Source organism: Anolis carolinensis, unplaced genomic scaffold (assembly GCF_035594765.1).
Source record: "Anolis carolinensis isolate JA03-04 unplaced genomic scaffold, rAnoCar3.1.pri scaffold_9, whole genome shotgun sequence".
Classification (NCBI taxonomy): domain Eukaryota; kingdom Metazoa; phylum Chordata; class Lepidosauria; order Squamata; family Dactyloidae; genus Anolis; species Anolis carolinensis.
The window spans coordinates 21,624,167-21,646,802 of record NW_026943820.1 but is presented as its reverse complement, the minus strand read 5'-3'; the positions used below and the strand labels follow the sequence as shown (position 1 = coordinate 21,646,802).

Genomic DNA, 22,636 nt, shown 5'->3' with positions numbered 1-22,636 from the left:
CCCTGAGTCCCCTTCGGGGTGAGAAGGGCGGAATATAAATACCGCAAATAAATAAATAAATAAATAACAGTTGCTGATGGGATGCATACAGATTTTCTTATCACATGCAAAAACAGTGCTTCAGCAACAGAAGAGTCTGTAGTAATTAAAAAAAACATGATTAGAATTCCATCTGCAATTAATCCATTTCTGAGATGTTTTGCTGGCAGGTTTTGATGGAATACTGATGAGATGTTGCAAATGTCATGTGATGGGACCCATTCGAAATCATTCTCAGACATTCTCAAAAACTGAGTATTTCCTATTGTGATAAGGTCCTTTGTTTTGCACATTTTGAAAGGTGGACTTTTTTTTTACTCTACACATTTTTTTAAAATAAAAATTAACACATTTCAGAACCCTTATTATTAGGACCATGGGATGAGAAACTAAAAAGGAAGATGAAAGGATGCTGCAATACATATTGAGAGCAGCAAGAATCCAATATAAATGATGTGAAAAGAAAGAAACACTGACTATAGAAAATTAGAGAGTGAAGATGTGGGAGTTAATAGAAATGGACAAGTTGACACTTTGTTGAAGAATAATGTTAATGTGGGATTTGTGTATTGATAGTGTTTAAATGAAATTTGTGTCTTGCCTGTATTGCATACTGATTGCATCATCCAGAGTGTGCTATAGTCTGGAAAGAGTTAATTGCTAAGAAGCTGTGGTGTCCTTGATATGTGGCTGGAGCTGGGGAGTGTCCAGACACAAGTGTGTGTGCATTACTGATTGCATCAGTTCAGTTCAGTTCTGAGTTGTGTTGAGGGCTGTCTGCTGAGAGTGAGATCCTGTGTTCGTCCATTGTCTGCAAATCTGTTTGTCTTTATTACTGCTTTCAGTAAAACTTGTATATAGTTTTACTATCGTCTCTGATGTCTCTTTGTTCTGCGTTCCACTGATTCCATCCAACTACTGCTACGCTACTAATACTCTGACATTTGGTTATGGGCCCAGATACCAGTTCCTAGACTGACCAGTTCCTAGGCTGGAACTAGTTCTTCCAGATTCCACCTGAACATCAGGAAGAACTTCCTCACTGTGAGAGCTGTTTGACAGTGGAACTCTCTCCCCCGGGCTGTGGTGGAGGCTCCTTCTTTGGAGGCTTTTAAGCAGAGGCTGGATGGCCATCTGTCGGGGGTGCTTTGAATGCGATTTCCTGCTTCTTGGCAGGGGGTTGGACTGGATGGCCCATGAGGTCTCTTCCAACTCTACTATTCTATGATTCTATGGACCAGAGCACAGACTGGACCTGATTTTGGAGTTTGGAGTGGAGAGAAAGTTGGAGCTGCAAGTGTGACCAGAGACGGGACCTGCTGTTCTGGTGAGCCTGCTTTGGTGTGTCTTCGGTGGAAGATTGTATTCCTGGAGGAGCAGAGCTGCAAGCGGGACATGCTGGAGCCTGACTGATTAATGGCCAGAAGTGAGAGGTGTGGAGCCATAAATCTTGAAGCTTGAGGGGAACTTTCCAGAAGCTGCTGAAAGTGTGGAACCATTAGTGGCTGGGCTGAAACTCGAGAGCAAGGGTCTCCAGAAGGTGAGAGGATGGCTGCCTCAAGCTTCAAGATTTATGACTCCACACCTCTCACTTCTGACAAATATAGAATAGTAGAGTTGGGAGAGACCTCGTAGGCCATCCAGTCCAACCCCCTGCCAAGAAGCAGGAATATCGCATTCAACGCACCCCGAACAGATGGCAATCCAGCTTCTGCTTAAAAGCTGCCAATGAAGGAGCCTCCACTACACTCTGGGGCAGAGAGTTCCACTGCTGAACAGCTCTCTCTCATAGTCAGGAAGTTCTTCCTCATGTTCAGGTGGAATCTCCTTTCCTGTAGTTTGAAGCCATTGTTCTATACCCTAGTCTAGAGGGGTAATCTAGAGGGGTAGCATTATACTCCTATTTATGCAGGCCAAATGTGGATCTAGACATCATACTCCTATTTATGCAGGCCAAAATTCCATTGGCTTTTTTAGCGGCCACAATACATTGTTTGCTCTTGTTTAACTTGTCCACAAGGACTCCAAGGCACATTTGGAATTATCTGAGGGGAGGAAAAAGACTTTATGTACAGCTTTGTAGATATAAATTATTAAGTTATTCATTTGTTAATACAAAACAAACAGAAGTAAAAAAACTTACTGGATATTAGATAGAAAAAAACCATTAAACTATGCAGAAACCAACAATAGGAAAGCAGGACATCCTCTTTTAAAATTACCGTATACCCTCGAGTATAAGCCGACCCGAATATAAGCCGAAGCGCCTAATTTTACCATTAAAAAAACTGGGAAAACATTGACTCCAGTATAAGCCGAGGGTGGTAAATTTCAGAAATAAAAATAGATACCAATAAAATTACATTAATTGAGGCATCAGTAGGTTAAATGTTTTTGAATATTTACACAAAGCTCAAAGTTAAGATAAGACTGTCCAACTCTGATCAAATCATGATTCTCATCTTCTTCAATGTAAATGTGCTTATGTATCCTTTAAATAAGAATAGAGTAAAATAATACATGTAATAATAATGATAAATACAGGAAAATAATACATGTAATAATAAATAGAGTAAAATAATAAATGCAATAATAATATCAGAGAAATAGAGATAAATAGTAAAAAATAATAATAAATGTACCATATATTCTCGAGTATAAGCTGACCCAAATATAAGCCAACCAGGACCCTCACCTGAGTATAAGCCGAGGGGGGCTTTTTCAGTCTTAAAAAAGGGCTGAAAAACTAGGCTTATACTTGAGGATATACAGGAAGTTTGTATTTTAGATTGACACTTAGAGTAGAGATGTATGATGATGGGAGAAATTGTATAATTCGTTATGGAAGTGTAGTTCAGATACAGTAGAGTCTCGCTTATCCAACGTTCTGGATTATCCAACACATTTTTGTAGTCAATGTTTTCAATATATCATGATATTTTGGTGCTAAATTCATAAATACAGTAATTACTACATAGCATTACTGCGTATTGAACTACTTTTTCTGCCAAATTTGTTGTCTAACATGATGTTTTGGTGCTTCATTTGTAAAATCATAACCTAATTTGATGTTTAATAGGCTTTTCCTTAATGCCTCCTTATTATCCAACATATTCGCTTATCCAACATTCTGCCGGCCCGTTTATGTTGGATAAGTGAGACTCTACTGTATATGCTTATGTATGTATAAACATTGTTATTTTCTTCTTTGAATGCCTTTAAATAGAAGATTAATGGGTAACTTTCAGAAGTGTTTTACTTGTATAGAAAGGGTCAGACTAGATGCCCCTTATGTTGCCTTTCAATTCTATTATTCTATAACAGAATGTGTGTGTGTGTGTGTGTGAATTTCAGAAATTCAGTGAAACCACAACCATATTTCTAGGTTTTTGATTATTCTTGATTCACATCCTAAGAGCTCAGCCCTTAACTGTCCTAAATTGGATTTGAACCAAGTCTCTCATTACTTAGGGAAAGAATCAAATTGTTCATTCTAATGACATCTCTCTCTGACTTTTAGTAATGATCTGGAAGCCAGCAAAGCATGAGTAACCTCTGGCTCCTGAACACATCTACAGACTGTCTAATTATGCATGCTTCTTGGTAATTCACTTGTTTCAGCAATGGGTGAGAGGTGAAAATATCAGTTTCGGGGCTACTTATTACTGAAACTAATCAGATAAAAACCATAAATACCTGTCGAGTCATAAAATCTTAAACCTGTTCTTTCTGTTCTTTTTTCCACTTCAGGGGCCAAATTTGTTAGTATCATATAACAGCGGAGCTGTCATAATTATTTGCATAGTTCAAAGCAGACTGTGAACCTCTGAATAAAGTGCATGCAGTAAGATCATACATTGCAGGCATTATATTTAGCATGCACAGCTTCCAAATGGATAAAAAGTGCATTATCCAGGACATGACAGTCTTCCTACTAAACCAATTACACTCCATTTTAGTCACAGAACTATAGGAGGAAGATTTTTTTTGGAAAGTGTCTCCTTCCCTTTATTTTCATTTTCTTTCTTTCTTTTTTTAAAAAGGAAAATGATTGCTGAGAACAGGATGAAGGGGGAGAACAATTGCTGGACTATATATTTGAAATGCGAGATGAAAGCAAATAAGCAGCAGAGGCTGGTCTACTAGCAATAATAATAATAATAATAATAATAATAATAATAATAATAATAATAATAATAATAATAATAATAATAGACAAAAAACCAGTACAAGAAAGCCACACTACAAACTAGAGCTGACAGCTGGCACAACAAAACATTGCATGGAAAGTTCCTTGACAAAATTGAAGGAAAAGCTGATAAGGAGAAGACCTGGCTCTGGCTCACGAATGGGACCCCGAAGAAGGAGACAGAAGGCCTGATCCTTGCAGCCCAGGAGCAAGCCATCAGAACAAAAGAAATTAAGGCCAAGATCGAAAAATCAGCTGATGACCCAAAATGCAGACTGTGCAAGGAAACTGACGAAACCATTGATCATATCCTCAGCTGCTGTAAGAAAATTGCACAGACAGACTACAAACAGAGGCACAACTATGTGGCCCAAACGATTCATTGGAACTTATGCCTCAAGTACCACCTGCCAGCAGCAAAGAACTGGTGGGATCACAAACCTGCAAAAGTATTGGAAAATGAGCACGCAAAGATACAGTGGGACTTCCGAATCCAGACTGACAAAGTTCTGGAACACAACACACCAGACATCATAGTTGTGGAAAAGAAAAAGGTTTGGATCATTGATGTCGCCATCTCAGGTGACAGTCGCATTGACGAAAAACAACAGGAAAAACTCAGCCGCTCTCAGGACCTCAAGATTGAACTTCAAAGACTCTGGCAGAAACCAGTGCAGGTGGTCCCGGTGGTGATGGGCACATTGGGTGCCGTGCCAAAAGATCTCAGCCGGCATTTGGAAACAATAGACATTGACAAAATTACGATCTGCCAGCTGCAAAAGGCCACCCTGCTGGGATCTGCGGGCATCATCCGAAAATACATCACACAGTCCTAGACACTTGGGAAGTGTTCGACTTGTGATTTTGTGATATGAAATCCAGCATATCTATCTTGTTTGCTGTGTCATAAAATAATAATAATAATAATAATAATAATAATAATAATAATAATAATAATAATAATCTTTATTTATACCCCGCCACCATCTCCCCAACGGGGACTCAGGGCGGCTTACATGGGGCCATGCCCAGAACAATACAACATAACAAAATATAATAGAACAACAAATCATAGCACATTAAACAACACAATAAAAGAAAATATACACTACATTAAACAAGATCAAAAGAACAATAAAACCAAGGATGGGCCACATGAACACTAGCACTAGATATCTGTAGGCAGAAATCATACACCCAGAACCGAATTAATGAAAACAACAGTAAAGGAACACTATTCTCTATTGTAGCCCTGTCTTACTATGGCAAGTGTATATTCATTGATACTTATCAGATAAACAAGAAAAGGATGTGTGAAGGGGAATTAAGTATGTTAACATTTGGTGATGTTTTATTGAATATTTGAACTTCTGCTCTGAGACACCTTCTGCCTAATGTGCCATCCTACATAAAATTCAAAGTTAAATGGCTTTGAGGAAATGCAGAACACTCAATTTGCTCTACTGTGATAATTAGAATTCACAGTCTCTTTCCTCTTCATTCTTATTCATGCTGACATGGGGCCCTTTCATACTATGCAACGACAGCATATGATTTCACTATAAGTGCCATGACAACTTCCTGTGGAATGCCACACTGGGATTTTGGGATAAAAATTAAAACAGGCATGGGAAACTGTTATATCTTCCCAACCAATTGTTGTAACCTATGATATGGAGCATGAGTCACACCTCTCCAAAAAAAAAAAAAAAAAAGGGGGGGGGATTGTGTTTTTCACCAAACCACAAGTGACGAGCTCATTCTGGGTTCTTTCCAAGCTACATAATTATAGTGTATTCATTCCACATCCATTACCATGACAACATGGTAGAAGTTGCCAGGTGAGTTCATTTTATTTGGCCGATAAAGACACGGCTCTGGTTATCCACTACTTTTGCATGCCTTAAGCATTTTGAGTTTGTCTTGCAAATGTATCAGAATGCACTTAAAATTAGTATTTTGGTTGAAAATGCATCTTAGAAAAGGAAAAGAAAGACAAGCAACAGGGATTTTTAGTCCAATGGTCTCTCTCTCTATCTCTCTTTCTATCTCTCTTTCTATCTCTCTTTCTATCTCTCTCTCTCTCTCTCTCTCTCTCTCTCTCTCTCTCTCTCTCAGCCGCATAGTTGTCTCCGACCCTTTGTGACCTCATGGACCAGTCCACGCCAGAGCTCCCTGTCGGCCGTCACCACCCCCAGTTCCTTCAAGGTCAAGCCTGTCACTTCAAGGATACCGTCCATCCATCTCGCCCTTGGTCGGCCTCTCTTCCTTTTTTCTTCCAATTTTCCCAGCATCATGATCTTTTCCAAGCTTTCCTGTCTTCTCATGATGTGGCCAAAATACTTCAACTTTGCCTCCAATAACCTTCCCCCAGTGAGCAGCCAGGCATTATTTCATGGAGGATGGACTGGTTGGATCTTCTTGCCAAGGTCCAAGGCACTCTCAGGATTTTCCTCCAGCACCAAAGTTCAAAGGCATCTATCTTCCTTCGCTCAGCCTTCCTTATGGGGTCCAGCTCTCGCATCCATAGGTTACTATGGGGAATTCCATTGCTTTCACTATGCGGACCTTCGTTGCCAGTGTGATGTCTCTGCTCTTCACTATTTTGTCAAGGTTGGCCATTGCTCTCCTCCCAAGAAGGAAATGTCTTCTGATTTCCTGGCTGCAGTCTGCATCTGCAGTGATCTTCGCACCTAGAAATATAAAGTCTGTCACTGCCTCCACGTTTTCTCCCTCCATTTGCCAGTTATCAATAGGTGTAGTTGCCATGATCTTGGTTTTCTTGATGTTTAACTGAAACCCGGCTTTTGCACTTTCTTCTTTCACCTTGGTGATAAGGCTCCTCAGGTCTTCCTCACTTTTGGCCATCAGAGTGGTATCATCTGCATACCTAAGGTTGTTAATGTTTCTTCCAGAAATTTTAACTCCGGCTTTTGAATCATCAAGCCCCGCATGTCGCATGATGTGTTCTGCGTACAAATTGAATAGGGAGGGTGAAAGTATACAGCCCTGCCACACTACTTTCCCAATTTTGAACCAGTCTGTTGTTCCGTGATCTGTTCTTACTGTGGCTACTTGGTCTTTATACAGATTTCTCAGGAGACAGACAAGGTGACTTGGTCTCCCCATACCACCAAGCACATGCCACAGTTTATTATGATCCACGCAATCGAAGGCTTTAGAATAGTCAATAAAGCAGAAGTAGATGTTTTTCTGGAACTCTCTGGCTTCCTCCATTATCCAGCGGATATTGGCAATTTGGTCTCTTGTTCCTCTGCCTTTTCTGAACCCTGTCTGGACATCTGGCCAATGTTGGTTTGGTCTAATCACAGGAAAAGAGGAGACCATATCCTGAATGGATGGATTCAATCAAGTAAGTCAAAGCTCTGAGTTTGCAAGACCTGAGCAAGTTTGTTTATAACAGGGTGATTTGGGAAACTCTGATTCATACAGTTACCATAACTAAAGATGACTTGTTGGCAAATAACAGCAACAACAAAATAACAAGAGTTATGTTGGATTTTTCTTTTTCGCCAGCATTTGCTATTTCTGTGCTCAATAATTGGAGATTGTATTACTTCTAAAAACACGTTTTATCTATCTAGATATATTGAAATAGTGTGGGACAGTGGCTGCCTGTTGAACATATCCAACGATAGCTGCTTAGTGTCTCAATCTTAGGAAAAAGTGGTGCATAAATAAAATGAGAAAGAGAATAAGCATGAACAGATTGCAGAGACTATACACATGTGTTCACAATTCCCTTCCCAAAAATAATTATGTAATTTGTAATGTGAGTTCTGCAGAAGAAAATCTGAAATATGTTTTTTATATATAAATCTCTAGGAAAGTATTTTGTCATTTTAAGTGACTTAAGACCTTGGGTTTTTTTTAAACAAAACCCAACACTACAAGGCCTTCATTTGAAGCCTTGCAATGCAATTGATTTCTGCATTCTCCTTTGTTCCCTCTGCTTAGTTCTCTGCAGCCATTATGTCTTGTGTTTCCTTCAGTGCTTACTGCATAAAAGTAAAATACTATGGGCCACAAAAGAAAACATCAATTCTCTTTATAATACATACTTTATTCAGTGTTTTCGAGGATGAAATATAAATAAATAGGCAGCTAATTGACAATCCCCTAAATTGTTTGTGGCAAAGTAAAAGCAAAACAAAACAATTAATTAGAATGGCATTCTTAAGCAATTGAACAACTTAGTTTTAATTAATTCAGGAATCCATACAATTTAAATTATTTAACCAAGTGTTTTCTTAGTTCACCAAGAGGGATACACTGTAAAACATATCTACACATTTTCTTTATTTTCTACATTTTGTAGAAAATTGAAAGATTTAGGAAGATGAATATAGCTGTAGAGTATTGTAGCCATGGAGATAGTTTCTCCTGGATTCAGTCGGAAACCTTGTGGACAGAAACTCTAGCACTTTTCAGCACAAAGTAGACTCCAGGAGTATTTATCATTCTAAACTGGGGGATATCTTTTTCTGAAGGCATCTCAGGAAGCATCCTTTAAGGAAGTCCACCATGCAGAGAATTTTGTCAGAAAGAAGAAGGACCCTCCAAGGCCAGTATTTCTTCCATCCATTGCTTCTGAATTTTTTTCTTCACTGGTATCCTCAAACACAAGGACTTCTCAGAAACCCAATATAAATCTGGTTTTCTCTGCCTGCGCTGTCAGAGAAAATATGCCAGCCTTGCTTCAGATAATATAGTACAAAGCTTTAAACTATGAACTATTGTTCTCTCATCTAGGTATAGATACAATCAGATGTCCATGTTGGCTTGGATGCTTTTGAAATTGTTCAACAAGTGCATTGTGAAACCAATGGTTTTACGGATGATCACTTGTAGTAGTCTTTTCTGCCTCTATTATCAATTGAAATCTGCTAGGACTAGCCTTCTATATATATAAAAGGGTAATGATATTTCAGTCTAGGACAAAACAACAAAACTACACATCCCAGAAACAATTAACTTGGCAGCACAACCCCTCATCCATGCCTCTGCGTTCATACAACAAACAGCTCCAGCTACTCCAGAAAACGGCCAGGCTTTGAGACTGCAAGGCTATTCACTACTATTCAACCTGGCCAACAAAGGATTCCCATAAGCCACAGCAACGCGTGGCCGGGCAAAGCTAGTTTAAATATAAGGGGGTATCTACTAGGGGTGTGCATTATTTTCATTAGTTGTTGTAAGTAGTATCAAATTTGTTAAATTTGTGCTTACAACATGATATCCGATGCACGGGTGTGGCCCATCCCAAAAACTTAAGAATCAAAATTTACCCAATCCTTTTTCGTTTGAATTTCCCAAAGTTAGTTTTATTTTCAGCACAAAGAAGCAAAGCAAAGCCAAAAAGACTGCAATTTTTCTTTAAATTAATGGCGTCTTGAAATTAAAAGAGGGAAGCAGCAGGGAGAAAGCAGAGTTCGCTGAGAAAGACTGAGAAAGCAAAGAATTCTGGGAAATGTAGTTTGGGAAGGAGATGAGCTCTATGCCAGAGAATTCAAAGGGTCCTGCCTAAAACTACGTTTCCCAGAATTCTACTCAGCAACAGAAAACCACAATCAGGATAGGGGAGAGCTTTGTCCATCCGTAGCAGTAGCCAGCCAGAGTTCCAATATATTGTTGAATCTGCAAAGACTGATATTTCTAGTAAGTAAATGTGAGGACCCAGGCTGCAGAGCACCAATAACCTTACACAGAGGCCAGAATCTATCTAATATCTTTATTAAAGAAATATATAAAATGAATAAAAACAAGTGAAGAATATATTTCAGAAGCAGACCTTTCAGATAAGGTCAAATATAGTCCAGAAATGTATTGTCCAATATAAGATATTAGAGTTCAAAGTTTTAATCCACTTGACCGAAACACACACTTTGCCAAGCAATAGTGTGGGGAAATAACAGAGTCTTTAAAGTCCAATGAAGCTTGACAACAAGGCTGGAATAAACTTGATTCTCGACTAGATCCTTGACTGGAGGCAAGACGAACATGAAGCATGAAACATAATCCGTGGTAAAAACGTGAGACAAGGCAAGGCTTGAAACTTGATCCGGGAAGCAAGGAACTGGGATTACGAAGTCCACACACGATCTCTCTCCTCAAGCTGATCAATTGACTCCGCAAAGTATCCCTCGCGCCAAGCACCTATATCGGGTCTCGTTTTCCCGCCAACAGAACTCTTTCCCTAGAGAACGAGAAGCGAAACCCAACTCTGTCCAGATGCATGACTCCTTAGAATTTCCCAAGGGAAGCAGACCTAATCAGCCATTTGTTTGGCAGCGATTCTCAGGCTTCTCCGATTAGCCTCCCTGACTCCCCTATCTTTAGAATAATTTTCCCTCCTGGAAAACAGGGGGGAGTTCTGCCCAAGGCCTGTTTGGCTGAATTCTTGTGGGCAAACATCAACATCCTGCAGGTGAAGAGGCTCCGGCTCTTGCTGAACCGGCGAAAATCCCATGTTTTCCTCTTCGTCTGCCACAATAGTACTAGGAACAGGACTACAAGGCCCATGAGTCATCACAGTAAATCTCTGTGCTGGGCTGGGAAGAAATCCCTAAATGAAAGCACTATTGGTTAAAATTGGACACATTCAATGAGATAGCTGTTGTGGCTTTTTAAAAAACTTTTTTGTCAAAAAGAATTAAAATCCCTAAAATCAGTATATGTATGAATATTTCTGAAAATCAGGTGGAATGATCCTGTTATCTTGTGTCATTATATAGAAAATTCAAGGAGATAGCTCTTGTTGGTTTTTTTTAATGTTGTTTATAAAAGCATTGAAAATTCCCAAAAATCTGTGGATATTATCAAACTTGATGGGCTAACAATGGTAAAAGAGTTTTATCATTGTAGCAAGTTTCACCCTAATTGCTGTAAAATGAGGGAGAAAGGGCCCCCCGAATTTTCCCCACTTGTACAATTACTATAACGAAAAAGTAATAAAATTTCATTAATCTTGTTATTGTAATGAAATATTCACTAACTATACTTTAGAAACACTTTAGAAACAAAATGCCAGTGTTCCCTAATTTTTTAATGACTTCTGAAACGTTTTTGATCAATCACACGCCTCTAGTATCTATTTTACACTGACCACGTAGAGCAAAGTGCCAGCAAATCAGCTTAACAATGCATGGAGCTGATCCCGGTCAATGCCTGTATATATTTCATATATAGTTCTGCATATATTTCAGATTTTAATATTCATGTCAAAAATACGTAGTACGATTTTACATTGGATTTTTGCTAACTTAGAACAGTAAAGACAAATATCACTTAACTAAAACAAACATTAAATATTAAATAACCAAATAAGTAAAATAAGGTGTAAACATTAAGCTAATCTGGGAATCTGCTATTGCAGCTTAATGTGGCCTTGAACCACATTTACCAAAGTCATGGGTTGCTCTGAATTCTTCCCCAGATTCCAAAGCAAACTACAACTTTAGGCCCATGTAAATAATTGTTTTGCAAGGTGATTGTTTTGAGCTGGTGACACAACAGTAGGTTTATTGAACATGTGGACACTGGGTCAGGTTGGATCCAGCCCAGTTCAGCTGTCCACACCACAAAACACCAGGAAGTTCCTGGAAGCAATGGAAGCAGTCATGTGGACAGCAGTTGTAAACTGAGTCTGGTTTGCTTGGCCAATGGCCTTACTCAAGTATTCTAATTAACTAAATGATCCAGGCCTTCAAATCTGATGAAAATGTTAGTCATTTGTGCTCCAGTTATCTAGATTTAGTCATAATTGACAGTCACCATTGTGAGACTATTCACTCCCAAAACCTAATTTACTAGACATAAGCTGCTGTCAGTCAGAACACAACTGAATATTTCTGTCAAATTTAGGAGGAGTTGGATCAGAAGTTAATTAGTTACTTGGGATGTATCTATACTGTAGAGTTAATACAGTCTGACACCACTTAATTGTCATGTCTCAGTGCTATAGAATCAGGAGAGTTGTAGTTTTACAAGGTTTCGAGTCTTCTCTGCTTAAAAGTGAAGGTGCCTCACCAAACTACAACTCCTAAAATTCTATAACATTGAGTCATGACAAATAAAGCAGTGTCCAACTTCATTAATACTAATATTATAATATATTGTATATACATGTAATATTAATAATAATATTATGATGTAATACAATGTAATACTAATTATAATTCACTATTATAATTGTATATTTATTTACATGTAATATTACTAATAATATTGCAATATAGTCATTTAATATAATATATTGTATATATATATACTTGTAAACCGCCCTGAGTCCCCTTCGGGGTGAGAAGGGCAGGATATAAATGTTGCTAATAATAAATAAATAAACAGTGTGGTTGTGCCCTTGAAAAGGTTTACTAAGTAGCTGATATGCAAATATTAGCTATAGTTTTCAGGTGGTTAAATAAAGGGAGGATATTTAGTTATTTCAGACAGCCTAACAAAGCTGTGCATGTGACATAAGCTTATTTTACTGGAGTCAAGATTTATATGGGAGTCAGCTGTTCTTATGAATAAAATCTTAGCTGTAAAATGTTGTAATAAAATATTCCATGTCTAATAAAGGACCCTTAAAATTATTTCCAGGTGAACATAGTAGTTGTGAAAGTTCATTGTTCTTATTTCTAAGGCCCAAGAGGGTTGTATTTGTTCAAAATACAGCCATAAATACATATTTCAGTGTTGCAGAGAAACGATAAAACTGCATAATTCACGGAATACTATCTTGGTTCATTATAATTTATAGATGTGGCATGTATTAAGTGTTCTGAATTTTGATCACCTTCTAGGCCACTGAGATTCCACTGCAGCTCAGAAATTCCTTTGTTTATTTCATTTTATTTCCCCAGCAAGTAGTCCTAATCACATTGTCCTTGTAGCAAGTCCTAGAGATTGTGAAGACATTATATAGTCTTGCTGTTTTAGCTAATTTGCCCTGCTAGCCAAGGCATCTATGCTCAGTCACTTAGTAAATCCAGAGTGCAAGGGAATGCCGACTTTTATTGTCACTTAGTTGTGTTAGGGCTTTTGCAAATCCCAATTAATTGGATCATTAATTGCACAATTTAATACAAAAATGGAGATATATTAATAGTTTGATTTAGAGAATCTTAAAATCGTATCAACAACATGACCTTCTTTTCATATTAATTGTAAGGTATTCAGATTAGCAACCAGACACAAATATTTACTTGAAGAAAGGGCCACTTTATTTCATAATGTCCTATTTATTTGTTTGGACCTGAAAACATGTGGGTCCAGCTGAGGGCAGGTGTCTATTTCAAGACACAGCCTTTCCTTTTTTTTATTGAATGCATGGTAAGATAATCTTTGAGCAGATTAATAAATGTCTATTGTGAGCTTACATTGTAAGTGTTGAAGTATTTCTGTATTATTTATTCGCCTTTTTTACAAGTTCATTCTCATTACATTTTTATTTTTCTCCCCCCTCCTCCTACTTTGCATTGTTTTAAACTTTGTATATTGTATTTTATGACTGTTTTAACTGTTTTAACGTTTTAGTTCATTGTATATCAGTGTAACGGCATCAATTGCCACTTGTAAGCCGCCCTGAGTCCCCTCGGGTGAGAAGGGTGGGGTATAAATGATTGAAATAAATAAATAAATACTTCCCTTAACCTACTCCCCAGAGGCGGTTCAACCACCAGGCCAACTAGGCAGTTGCCTGTGGCGCCATCTTGTTGGGGGCGCCATCGAGGCAACTCCTGTCTCCTGCGGCCTGCCTCCGCAAGGTATTGAACTGCTTTTTCTGTTGATTTGTTGTAAAACATGATGTTTTAGTGCTTAATTTGTAAAATCTTGATGTAATTTGATGTTTAATAGGCTTTCCCTTAATCCCTCCTTATTATCAAACATTTTTGCTTATCCAACGCTTTTATTTTTCAGTGATTGATTTGGGGGGGGGGGGGGGGTGCCAAAATTCTATTCGTCTACACTTGAAAAATACCTAGGGCCGGCTCTGCTACTCCCCACCACATTTTCCTCTGTATCTTTATCTTTAACCATGAACACAAACTTCTTAATCTTTGTGCAATATTTATACTGGCTCTGCCATCTTCTACCCATTTCAAGTCCGACCGGGACTTGAAAGGGGAGGGACCGGCGTAGCTTCGTATTCCTGCCCTGCTCTCCATTCTGGCATGAACATTGGTTCACTCTCCTGCTCTTTAACAATGTACTTTAAGGGTCACCATTGGGGCCAAGTAGTAACCCCCCCCCCCAATATGTTCGGGGGGGGGGGGGGTTCGCCTAGCCTACACTGTTCAGTCCAGGGCTAATTGAGTGAGCGAGCTTTAAAATGCAGAAAAAAGAGAGATAGGTTTACGTCTCGATGTGCACCTAAGGCACTCTTTTGTGGTGTAAGCCATGAACGGGAACCCTCATCTGTGATTAAAAGAACCAAGGTGAGGATGAACAGTAATGGCCTTGAGTGGGAAGAGTTCCGGTCTCAATATCCTCTGGAATTGGGAAGGAATTATCCATCTGTTTCCCTGAGTGGTCGCCCTGGAATCAACAGTTGGCTGTAGTTGGGGGTCATGGTGTATCGCTGTTGATAAATGAGGAGTAGGGTATAGGCCAGTTTCGTTGCTTCTTCAGGTAAACAAGATTTCCCACTGTTTGTTTGGGCTAAAGAGTGGTGTGGCTCTGCCTTCTTGATTCTTATGTCCTAGGAGGATCTTTACACACAGTGTTCTTTATCAGGTTGCGAGTCCAAACAAACAGTGGGAAATCTTGTTTACCTGAAGAAGCAACGAAACTGACCTATACCCGGGAAACCAGTCGTAACCATCCCCGGCATCACAGATCACTTGGCCATCCCAGATACCCTACAATGAATTGGTATCAACATCTAAAAACAACAACCTATTCATTTAACCCTTAAGACATCGATGTATGTCTGGTATCCAGGAGCTACTCTGAGAAGAACTTATAAAGATGATATATTAATTACTGAACTGTCTTTTTCTACGCTCCAGCAATACTTGAGAACACTATCAAGAGGGCAGTAGATTCTGCTTGTTTTTCATTTATTTGATTGGACAAGATTGTAACCAATCTAGAGATTACAACAGTTTTATGTTAAGACTTATGTGAAGGGTTGTCTTGTTGTACATATGTTAACAACTGTTTCTTTACCTCGATTCAACGCTGCGACAACTATTTTGATTGTTATTAAGTCAACAATAGACTTTATCTGGTTTTGATTTCTATTTGACAGAACTGACACTGAAACTATAAAGAGGAATCGTTTTTCATAATACCTTTGTAAGCGTTGCTAAGTGTATTCATTTATGTTAAGAACCATACTAATGTAGTTAAAGTGAATACAGGTAGTGGATACCTAAAGTAAAGTATTCATTGTAATATATACTATTCGTAAATGTAAGAGATTCTAGAGGGCTATGATCTACCACTGTTTCTAATCAAATCCAATTTTGATTGGTGTTAATAAGATACCATAATCCCCTTCTTTGGCAGCTTCATATACACACCAATATCAAAGAACTGTGTGTGGTCATATGCAGAAATTGATATTGTGGCTCTACCTCCCCAGAAGCAACCTTGCTTTTTTCCAGAGAAGACAAATAATATCCAGTTTATCTTAAAGAGTACCAAATGTCATCTCCTTTTTTTATTTTCCATGCTGCAACTGCAAAACAACTTTGCAGCTAACATCAAAGTAGGCTTCACAGACGGCTTCAAAAGCTGTTACATCCCTTAAATATTTTGTGTTCAGTTTTCCCAAACCATTACCATTTTTATTCTAATAACAGTCCACTGAAGTAGGTTATGTTCAGAAGTTATTATTGGCTCAATGGCCATGTGAATCTTATGGGGAAACCCAGATTCAACCTGATTTATAATGTATGTTGGATAGAGGGGGTGGCTGTAAATGCAGAATTTATGCCACAACAGTGGATCTGAGAGAAAACTATAATTCTGGTAATGACAGCTTGATTTTCCAGTAATGTACAACATAATATTATGTTTATTGATAATCATGCTGCATGAGCTCTCTCTCACAGATTATTTTATTTATTCGTTTGGGTTATTTGTTGAGTTGCTTTCTTAAAGTACATAAATTCATCTTGACTTGAAATATTTGTGTTGTGTGTTCTTCCTCACTGGTATCTGTTGCCTTCTTGCTTCCTGGCTGACACCATAGAGTCGGACTCTAATGCTTCTAGCTCCACATGTGCCTTTTTTCATCTGTGAAATGTTGGTGGGTATGGGGAAAGTGTAAAAATAAGATGGGGGACCTGGAAGCACCAGCTATAGTGGCTGCTGCTATGAACTGAGTAAACTGCAGATATTACCTCAGGGACTTAGCGACTGACTTGAATCCTTCAGGAGAGAAAAGCAACTTTTATAAATCAAATAAATAAGTTTCCAGCCATGAAAAGGGAACTGCCTTACCCTGACTTCAGCCAGAACTGAAGGGTCACTGAGGAAATGGGAGAGAAGAAAGCCCTCCTTATCCTCTCCTTCAAAGACTTCCATCATCTCAGCTGATATCAGGGCAAGTGATGGAGAACAGATAGGTCCAAGGGCATAGCTGGAGACTGCTGCAACATGGGGGGACAGGGCCCCCAGGCCACTCAAATCCAAGAATGCAGAATGGCAATGGGGAGAGTTGTGGCTGGTTCTGTTTGGAAATTATCTTAATGGCCCTACGTTGAGGGGAAAGCTTGAATTCTGTGGGAGAATTTGGACTGTCCCCTGATTTTGGTTAACAAAGACAAGGCTGCATTAAGGTGTCCTTGCCACATGTTACCACAGATCTGCCCTGTGTGGCATTTGACTGCTGCAGGACTGATCTTGATCTTCATCAACCCATGTGGTCAGTGCAGATGGAGCCCCTGTATCTCATGACATGATAAAAAGCTGGAATACCTCCCATTTAGCAACTGTACACTGCATCTCCACCCAGAACTCTTTGTTAGTTTCGGCCCATCTCTCTAGTCTGTCAAGATCGTTTTGGAGCAGAATTCAAAACGATCTTGACAGACTAGAGAGATGGGCCGAAACTAACAAAATGAAGTTCAACAGGGACAAATGCAAGATACTTCACTTTGGCAGAAAAAATGGAAATCAAAGATACAGAATGGGGGACACCTGGCTTGGCAGCAGTGTGTGCGAAAAAGACCTTGGAGTCCTCGTGGACAACAAGTTAAACATGAGCCAACAATGTGATGCGGCAGCTAAAAAAGCCAACGGGATTCTGGCCTGCATAAATAGGGGTATAGCATCTAGATCCAGGGAAGTCATGCTCCCCCTCTATTCTGCCTTGGTCAGACCACATCTGGAATCACACTGTGTCCAATTTTGGGCACCGCAATTGAAGGGAGATGTTGACAAGCTGGAAAGCGTCCAGAGGAGGGCAACTAAAATGATTAATGGTCTGGAGAACAAGCCCTATGAGGAGCGGCTTAAAGAGCTGGGCATGTTTAGCCTGCAAAAGAGAAGGCTGAGAGGAGACATGATAGCCATGTACAAATACGTGAGGGGAAGTCATAGGGAGGAGGGAGCAAGCTTGTTTTCTGCTGCACTGCAGACTAGGACACGGAACAATGGCTTCAAACTACAGGAAAGGAGATTCCACGTGAACATCAGGAAGAACTTCCTCACTGTGAGGGCTGTTTGACAGTGGAACTCTCTCCCCCAGACTGTGGTGGAGGCTCCTTCTTTGGAGGCCTTTAAGCAGAGGCTGGATGGCCATATGTCGGGGGGTGCTTTGAATGCGATTCACTGCTTCTTAGCGGAGGGCTGGACTGGATAGCCCATGAGGTCTCTTCCAACTCTACTATTCTTTGATTCTATGATTCTCTCTGGACAAGTTTACACTGGTCACTTCATCCAATGCCAGGCCGGAGCATTATGCTCTTAACTGACCCCAGGTCCACTGTGATGGTGAGCAGATCAATTCCTCTGAACCTGCTGTAGCACCCTGTCAGCATCTAGCCAGGCCAAGATCTCATTGCCCTCATCCCGTGTCATTGCCACCACTCCACTTGCAACCTCCTTCTTATGGGATACAGGTTCTGTCATCAGCAGATGAGACTATGATGGCCAGGAACTTACTGGGATCTCCATATTTGGTGAGGAACAGCAATATGGGGAAGTGGATAGCGGATCAGCTCAAGTGTCCATCAGGGAGGGAAACTGGTTTAAAATGAACTCAACCCATCTGTCTGGCCAAGATACTTCAGTATTTCCAGCAAGCTCCACACTAACTGACTTTGGGAGGCTTCCAAGATTAACAAAATTGAAACTAAAAAAGTATTGGCTAAGTTTTGATTCTTAAGTTTTTGGCATGGGCCACAACCATGTGATGGATATTGCCTAGTAAGTACAAATTTAAGAAATTTGATATGACTTACAAGGACTAACAAAAAGAATGCACACCTCTAGTATCTACTAATACTTAGTAAAGGCTGTTAGTCACAAATCAAATGAACAATAGCAACAATGCACACTATATGTGGGATGGCAGCCTCAAGTGGCAGTATTTATTTATTGAGAATGATCCTTACCTACATAAACGTTGACTTCATTTAAAACAATAAAATAAAACCAAAGCCAACACATTACTAGATATAGGAGAACACCCATATTTGCCCAGACTTTAATGACAGAGTTAAAAGACAAACTAATATAATGCATGTTTATCAGCATATTCTTTGAGAATGCACTATTTCAAATACAATCAATCCTCATTAAAATTCCCATGCCATTCATTCAGGTGAAGACTACAAAGCACTACTGAATAGCTCAGCAGGATGACAAGTCATTTTAAGTTAAACCAGCAGGACATACACTGGAACCATTGCAGTAAATATGGATTTTGAATTAAAGATCCACAATTAACTAGACCCAGACTTCTTCACTCTTATATTTCCCTCACAGCTCCAATTAGTCATGCCTTCATTTGCTTTCATCAGCTACACATGTCTTTTCAGAGGTTGCTCCATCCTTCAGCTCTCAAGGTATGGCAGTAATCCAAATCACAACTGAAAAGGCCATGACAGCAAACAATATCTGATGTGATACTAGACAGTACTGTATTTGCAAAAACTTTGCAAATAATAGGAATAATGGCAATAATAATAATAATAATAATAATAATAATAATAGGAACTGGGTGTTTCGAATTACAGAAGCATTGTAGTTTTTGTTCTGCATAATTGCTTAATACAGTAGAGTCTCACTTATCCAACACTCGCTTATCCAACGTTCTGGATTATCCAACGCACTTTTGTAGACAATGTTTTCAATACATCATGATATTTTGGTGCTAAATTCGTAAATACAGTAATTAATACATAGCATTACTGCGTACTGAACTACTTTTTCTGTCAAATTTGTTGTATAACATGATGTTTTGGTGCTTAATTTGTAAAATCATAACCTAATTTGATGTTTAATAGGCTTTTCCTTAATCCCTCCTTATTATCCAACATATTCGCTTATCCAACGTTCTGCCAGCTCGTTTATGTTGGATAAGTGAGACTCTACTGTAATAAATTACTTCAAAATGTCTTTTTTCATTTAATCAAAAAATAAAATAAAAACCAGGCACTATAGAAAGAATAAATAGAAAAATTCTGAATAATATGACATCTATCTATCTGTCTGTCTGTCTAAATTTCTCACTGACCCGGGTTCCCTGGGTGGTATTTACTATAGTCTGTTAAATATGTATATTAAATATAGCATTAATAGAATAAAGCAGAAATAGGCAATAAAAGCAACATAACATCAGCAGTAAAGAACAGTGCATCTCATAAAGCCAACTTAAAACTAACAATAGAATTTTTAAAAGCCATAAAATAGGGAACACTTCTCTATAGAAAAACTTGTACAGGTTGAGTATCCAGAATTCCAAAATGCAAAATTGTCCACATTGGATGGCTGAGAAAGTGACACCGTTGCTTTCTCTATGTACGTAATACTGTATATAATTTTTGTTTCATAAACAAATATTATTAAAAATTAGACTTGTGCACAGAATTCATTTAATCTGTTTTCTCTCGTAACTTCAGTACTTCAGGAGCCCATAAGAGCCCTCCCGGTAAGAAAACCTGCCCACAACAAAAGCAAGCGGGAGCCAATCTCAGTTCCTCCTCTGCTTTTTGGCATCATAGTTTAATCTTTTTTATTAATCTCCCAGCAAACAAAAAGAAAATCCCTGAAAACTACTTCCCTGAAAACTACTATCCGTTACCTCTCCTCTTTCAGGAGGCCATCACTTTTCCTTACCTGGTGCAGGCCCAGGAGAGAAAACACACGGGCACCTGCCTGCAGCATCTCTCCTCTAGAATAGACAGCTTTAAGAACAAGAAGCCTCCTTAAATGGCGAGCACCTGTGCCTGCAGTCAGTGCCTCTCCTCTAGAGTAGAAACAGGCAAGAAGCCTCCTTAAATAACCCACCTGCCTGCAGCTGTGCACCTCTCCTCTAGAGTAAGAAACAATTTTAAGAACTTGCCTCCTTTTTTATTTTTTTATTTTATTTATGATTTTGACATGTACATAAAAATAAAGAAAGAACACATTTTGGAAAAAGTATAATGAAAAAGAAAAACAAAGAGAAAAAGAAGAAAAAAGAAAAAAGAAAAAAAAGACAAAAACAAAAACAAAACAAAACAAAACAAAAACCCTAAAGCCACTTCCAGCTCCTCTGCATCTATCTATCTATCTATATAAAAGAGTGATGGCATCAGGGCAGCGGACAAAACAACAAAACTACAGGCCCCCCAACCTCGAAATTTGACAACACAACCCATCATTCATGGCTCTAGGTTGATACAGCAAAAAGAAAAGAAAAATAAAGTCCTAATTACACTGAGAGGAATAATAGTTTTTATCCAATTGCTGCCAGTTTGAAGGCTAAGCTCCGCCCACTTGGTCTCCTAGCAACCTACTCAGCCCAGGGGACAGGCACAGTTAGGCCTCACTTAGGCCTCTTCCACAGATTATCAGATTTTAACTGGATTATATGGCAGTGTAGACTCAAGGCCCTTCCACACAGCTATATAACCCATTTAGAATCTTATATTATCTGCTTTGAACTGGATTATCTTGACTCCACACTGCCATATAATCAACTTCAGTGTGCATACTAAACATAAAGACAACCATACAACAGACATTCAATACCACCATTACCTCAACAATTTCTCACCAACACCACCAGACAAGCCACAGCAACGTGTGGCCGGGCACAGCTAGTTGCTTTATAAATCACCCTTAGAACATTTGACATTTTTCGGCAAGCCACCATATATAACCTGAAGTCTAAGAATTCCTATAAGCGAAAATCACACAAGTTCTATATTGCTTCTTAGCAAATATTGTTTCAGTTTGATCCAATCGGTCCATTGTCTTGGTGAAATACTCTGTGATACTTTTTGTGTTAATAAATCCATGTTCTTGATATCAATTAGCTTCACTATCCATTTTTCTGTTGTAGGAATTTCTTGTGTTTTCCGTACTTTGGCAATACATATCCTGGCCGCTGTTACCATGTATATAAAAAGCTTTTCCGTATTGGAGTCCATTTGAAAGTCAACCATACCTAATAGGAAGTATTCTGGTTTGGTATTAAATTTGATTTGCAATATTTTCTCCATTTCTCTCTTTATTTCCTGCCAATTTTTTTTTCTACATCCCCACCACATATGCAGAACTTGCCTCCTTTAAATGCCTTGGAAAGAGTGCAAGTGGCATGCAGATCTGGGAGAAAAAGTGCATTTGCCTGCGTCTCTCCTCTAGAGTAGAAACAGGTAAGAAAATCTTCCTTAAAACACCCCAGTTTAAGGTTCTCCCCATGATCTTATAGCACCTTAACTTCTTTCATGTTTACAAGTTTTACTCAGTGCACTTTGCCCAGTCCATTGTATGATTTTGTTGCTGTGTTTTATCATGACTGTGATTTTATTTTATTTTATTTTGCCTTTTAATTTTATTTGTGGTTTTTTTTTTTGTATTTTATACCACTGTATGCTTGTTTTATATCTGTGAGCCACCCCGAGTCCCCTTGGGGAGATGGTGGCGGGGTATAAAAATAAAATTATTATTATCATTATTATTATTATTATTATTATTATTATTATTATTATTATTATTATTATTATATGACACAGCAAACAAGATAGACATGCTGGATTTCATATCACAAAATCACAAGTTGAACACTTCCCAAGTGTCTAGGACTGTGCGATGTATTTTCGGATGATGCATGCAGATCCCAGTAGGGTGGCCTTTTGCAGTTGGCAGATCGTAATTTTGTCAATGTCTATTGTTTCCAAATGCCGGCTGAGATTTTTTGGAACGGCACCCAGTGTGCCCATC

The 22,636-nt window shown here is 38.8% G+C and overlaps 1 protein-coding gene across 4 annotated transcripts in view; it reads right to left on the bottom strand.

Moving 5' to 3' along the window:
- cdh8 (cadherin 8) overlaps positions 1–22,636 on the bottom strand; it is a 342,332-nt gene that overhangs the window by 101,908 nt on the left and 217,788 nt on the right. The gene's annotated exons all lie outside the window — the stretch shown is intronic.